Source organism: Macadamia integrifolia, unplaced genomic scaffold (assembly GCF_013358625.1).
Source record: "Macadamia integrifolia cultivar HAES 741 unplaced genomic scaffold, SCU_Mint_v3 scaffold559, whole genome shotgun sequence".
In the NCBI taxonomy this organism is placed as follows: domain Eukaryota; kingdom Viridiplantae; phylum Streptophyta; class Magnoliopsida; order Proteales; family Proteaceae; genus Macadamia; species Macadamia integrifolia.
The window spans coordinates 1-5,128 of record NW_024870484.1 but is presented as its reverse complement, the minus strand read 5'-3'; the positions used below and the strand labels follow the sequence as shown (position 1 = coordinate 5,128).

The 5,128-nt window shown below is 38.7% G+C and overlaps 1 non-coding gene across 1 annotated transcript; it reads left to right on the top strand.

Annotated features, from left to right (window-relative positions):
* Window positions 1-3,798: 3,798 nt before the first annotated feature.
* LOC122069231 lies at window positions 3,799-3,905 on the top strand. The gene has a single exon (XR_006137406.1). It is a non-coding gene; the product is annotated as a small nucleolar RNA R71 (small nucleolar RNA).
* The last annotated feature ends 1,223 nt before the right edge of the window (window positions 3,906-5,128 follow it).

The following is a 5,128-nucleotide window of genomic DNA, read 5'->3' as shown; positions in this document are numbered from 1 at the left end:
GTAATAGAATGTTGCTGATGATCAGGAACACATCGTCGGATAATCTGATCCGAACATATCTTAAATAAATAAGGATCATCCAAGAAAAAGTGCTTAACTTGGGAATGAAATCTATACTTGTCTTGGGTGGACCAGTGATCCGGAGTCACACCTGAAACTAAGAAGTTGACAATGTCAGCAAACCATGGTTCACTAGACACTGCAAATAACTGTTCATCTGAAAAGTTCTCATTGACTGGAGAATCGACAGTCAAGGAATTGGGAAGCTGGGATAAATGGTCTGCAACTAGGTTTTCAACTCTTTTTTTATCCCTAATTTCTAAATCAAACTCTTGCAAAAGTAAAACCCACCTAATGAGATAGGCTTTGGCATCCTTCTTCTGAACTAAGTATCTGAGAGCAGAACGATCAGTATACACCACCACATATGAACCAACTAAGTAAGACCGAAAATTTTCTAATACAAACACAACCGCTAAAAATTCTTTTTCAGTGGTTGTATAACTGAGTTGTGTATCATTTAAGGTCCTACTAGCATAATAAATGACAATGGGAAACTTATTAATCCTTTGACCCAAAACCGCTCCTATGGCAAAATCCAAAACATCACACATCAGTTCAAAAGGTTCAGTCCAAACAGGTGGTTGAACAATGGGTGCAATGGTCAACTCCTTCTTAAGTCGTTTGAAAGATTCTAGGCACTCTTTAGAAAAACTCAAAAGTTTGATCTTTGGTATGTAATGAAGTGAGAGGTCAGGCTAACTGACTAAAGTTCTTAATAAACCTTCTGTAGAAACCCGCATACCCTAGAAAAGATCGGACATCCTTAACAGATTGAGGAGGTGATAAATTATCAATTAAATCCACTTTGGCTCTATCTACCTTAATTCCCTCCTTGGATATTACATGGCCCAAAACAATACCAGATTTAACCATGAAATGGAATTTCTCCCAATTCAAAATCAAATTCTTAGATATGCACCTTTTCAAAATTAGAAAAAGATGATGAAGACATTTAGAATAGGAATTCCCATGAATTGAAAAGTCATCCATAAATACTTCTAAGAATTTTTCGACTATGTCAGAAAATATACTCATCATGCATCGTTGGAACGTAGCAGGGGCATTACAAAGCCCAAAAGGCATACGCCTGTAAGCAAATGTTCCATATGGGCATGTAAAAGTGGTCTTATGTTGGTCCTCTAAAGCAATTGGGATCTGGTTATAGCCGGAATATCCATCAAGAAAATAATAGTATTTATGTCCATCTAACCTCTCTAACATCTGGTTAATGAATGGCAATGGGAAGTGGTCCTTCCAGGTTGCCACATTAAGTTTCCTGTAGTCTATGCATACTCTCCACCCAGATTAGACACGGGTTGGAATTAGTTTATTATTAACATTGGGAACTACAATCACACCAGACTTCTTAGGCACTACGTGAACTGGGCTTACCCATTGGCTGTCAGAAATAGGATAAATTATTCCATGATCTAAGCACTTTAGGATCTCTTTCTTAATAGCTTCCATCATCACTGGGTTAGCTCTTCTTTGGGGTTCTGTGGATGGTTTGGAATCCTCCATAATATGTATAAGATGTTGCATAATAGAAGGGCTTATACCCTTGATATCAGCCATGGTCCAACCTAGGGCTTCCTTCTTATCTTTTAACACTTTAAGTAACTCCTCTTCCTGGATAGAAGTCAAATTTGAAGAAATTATTACAGGAAGAGTCTGGTCAGGCCCTAGGAAACCATACCTCAAATTAGATGGCAACTCCTTAAGATCTAGCGCAAGGGGCTCAACTATGGAAGGTTTGGGAATGGAATTGGAAAAGGGTCCTAAGGGCTCCACAGGTGTGTGAAGACTCAAGACTTCAAAAAAGAAATTCTCACTATCATCATCCAACTCATCCATACACTCTTGGAATTCTGAATCAAAATTAATATCAAAGTTGGCAATTAAATCATCATAAAAATCCAGAAAATCTTCAATCATATTAATCTCTTCTTCCATATGTGGTTGCTTGCCTATCCTAAATATGTTAAACTCAACAGTTTGGTTACCAAAAGATAATCTTAGGAAACCATTCCGGCAGTTGATTAATGCATTACTGGTAGCCAAGAATGGTATTCCTAGAATTATTGGGATCTCATCCTTGGTTGAGAAGGGCTTGGTATCTAATACAATAAAATCAACAGGGAAAATAAATTCCCCCACCTTTAGTAAGACATCCTCAACCATCCCTTTAGGAATTTTAATAGACCTATCTGCCAACTGAAGAGTAGTTCCAGTGGCTTTCAATTCTCCCAATCCAAATTGCTTGTACACATGGTAAGGTAAAAGATTCACACTTGTGCCAAGGTCAAGTAAGGCATGCTCAATGTAGGTGTTGCCTATGACACAAGATATGGTAGGGCTCCCTGGATCCTTATACTTGGCTGCTATAGGCTGAGTAATTATGGAACTAATGTTACTTACCAAGAATGTCTTTTTGGGCACACCAGTGATACATTTGTGAGTACACAAATCTTTTAGTACCTTTGCATAGGCGGGGATCTAGGATATGGCATCCAAAGGGGGGATGTTCACTTCTACCTTTTTGAAGACTTCTAAAATTTTGTCCATGGAAGCAGTCTTCTTTTTATTTACCAAGCGATTAGGAAATGGGACAGGATGAACATAAGGACTGTTAGGGATTTGCCCCTGTTCAAAAGAATCTTTTTTTGTTTCCTCAACCAAATCATCTTTAGTTTCAGAAAAATCTTTAGGTTCATCAGACGAACCTGAAACAAGAGGCACACTTGTGTCCTCAACTGAAGGAGAGTTAACATAAGTAATAGATGAGGAAGATTTAGGAACGCTCTGTTGGTACGCTCTACCACTCTTAAGGGCATAAACAAAATTACATTGGTTAGAGGGCCCTTGTTGGGTCTGACCTTGTACTATATTCAGTGGTGCATGAGTTGATGTTTGTGAACTAACAGGCTGATGATGCCTAGGGTTAGGCTCTGGTTGACTGGGTAAAGTTCCTTTCTCCCTCTCACGCATAATTGAGACAACTTGAGTGAGTTCTCTCATAAGATTTTGATGGCTTGTCATGAGGAGGGTGATATTTTTTCCAAGTCACTTATTCTACTTGCCTCTCTAGTGTTGGTAAACCCAGGGGGTTGCTGATAAGATGATAGGAGAGGGGCCCTAGGAAAACTAGTCTGAGGTCCTACATTTGTCCTTGGAAAAGTATTTTGAGAAAAATATTGTTGTGCAAAGGGAGGCCTTTGGAGTCCAGGTTGACCTTGATTATGGAAATTGGAAGGCCCTGCTTGGTTGCCCTGATTCCAAGAGAAATTTGGGTGATTTCTCCATCCTGGATTGTAGGTATTACTATATGGATTATTCTGGTATAAGGCATTAACACTATCATTAGAAGTGCCCCCAGAGGTGTTGGGAAATTCTTCTAGGAGATGTCCAGGGGACTGGCACCAAGCACAAATCTTAACCAAATTGACTGATGATGACTCTCTAGGAACAATAGCCTCAATTCTCTTGATTAGGCTATCCAAATGGGCTTCCTTAGCTACTATCCCATCCACAAAATATCCTTTTCCTCCTATGGTTCTTTCACTCTCTTGGGTTGATTCCCACTCACGGGTTTTGTCAGCTTATTCAAGTAAGAATTCCCATGCCTTTCCTTCATCTGTAAAGGATGTGAAACCCTCAGGGCACATAGACTCTATCATTTGTTTAGTTGGGTAACCAATACCCTCATAAATTATTTGACATAAATGCCATAAGTCTAGGCCATGGTGAGGGCATTCTTGGAGTAGATCCTTGAATCTCTCCATAAGTTTGGAAAATGACTCACTAGACTTTTGCCTAAACTGAAGGATATCACTTCTAAGCTTATTGGTCTTGTGAGTTGGGAAAAACTTCTTAAGGAAGACAATTGTGACCTGTTCCCATGAGGTCATGAAATTTGTGGGTAACCCATACAATCACTTCTTAGCTTGGTCTTTCAATGCAAAAGTGATAAACCTAAGCTTAACAGCATCATCAGAAAGCTGTTGGATCTTAATTAGAACACACACCTCTTCAAATCCCCTTAGAAATAGGTATGCATCCTCAGAGGTCAACCCATGGAAGTGGGGCAACATAGTGATGTATTGAGATTTGAGTTCAAAATTATTGCCCTGAGCCTATGGTAGAACTATGCAGGAAGGTTGGGCAGTTCTAGCAGGGTAGAACCTATCTTTCAAAGAATTAGGTGAAGGGTTTTGCTGTTGGTCTCCCATATTGAAAGGTTTTAAAGAGAGCAAACGTATAGGGTCACTACTTGTTGGATCTCTTATTTCTAACCGATTCTTAGTATTACGTACCCACCTAACACTCATGCAATAGAAAACTACCCACAACTAGAGTAAGACAAGCACAAAAGAATGAATAGCAAAACTTTTTTTTATGATTTTTTTGATTTTTTTGGCTTTTTGAGAGCTTACCGGCAGGGATCCGGGGTTGCTCAGGTCAATTCCTGAGGTACTGCTACAGGGCAAAACCAATCTTTATCATACTGTAAGGCATGGCGACCTCCACCGATACAACTATTATTGTAAGTTGTTCTTCTCAGGAATTCAATAAAAGAAAAGGAAAAACAAAACAAAGCAAACAAAGCACTCCGATTTACCAAAAGAAAGCGAAAAATAACATGGAACTGTCTCCCCGGCAACAACGCCGAAAACTTGTTTGAGATTTTAAATGTAACTGCAAACATACGGATCAGTGTAGCTACGGGTCGAACTCAGATAGAGCAACCACTTTATTTTTTTTTTCTTTCAATAATGCGAAAGTGAACCTATTAATGGTTGTGATCTAATTCTAACTACCGTCCTAAACATATGTATCTAAAATAACGTTCTAACCATTCGTCAGCTAAGAATTTAAAGACGCAAGCCACACAATTAAAATTAAATAAATAAATAAGTGAAAATAAACAACCCACGCAATTAAAAAAAAATAAAGGAAAAAAATACGGAAATAAAAATAAAGTAAAAGAAAGGGGAGAAAGCTAGAGAGAGACTCACAAGTAGGTTTCTCTACTTAGCCCGAGGGATGCATCATAATATGAACTTCC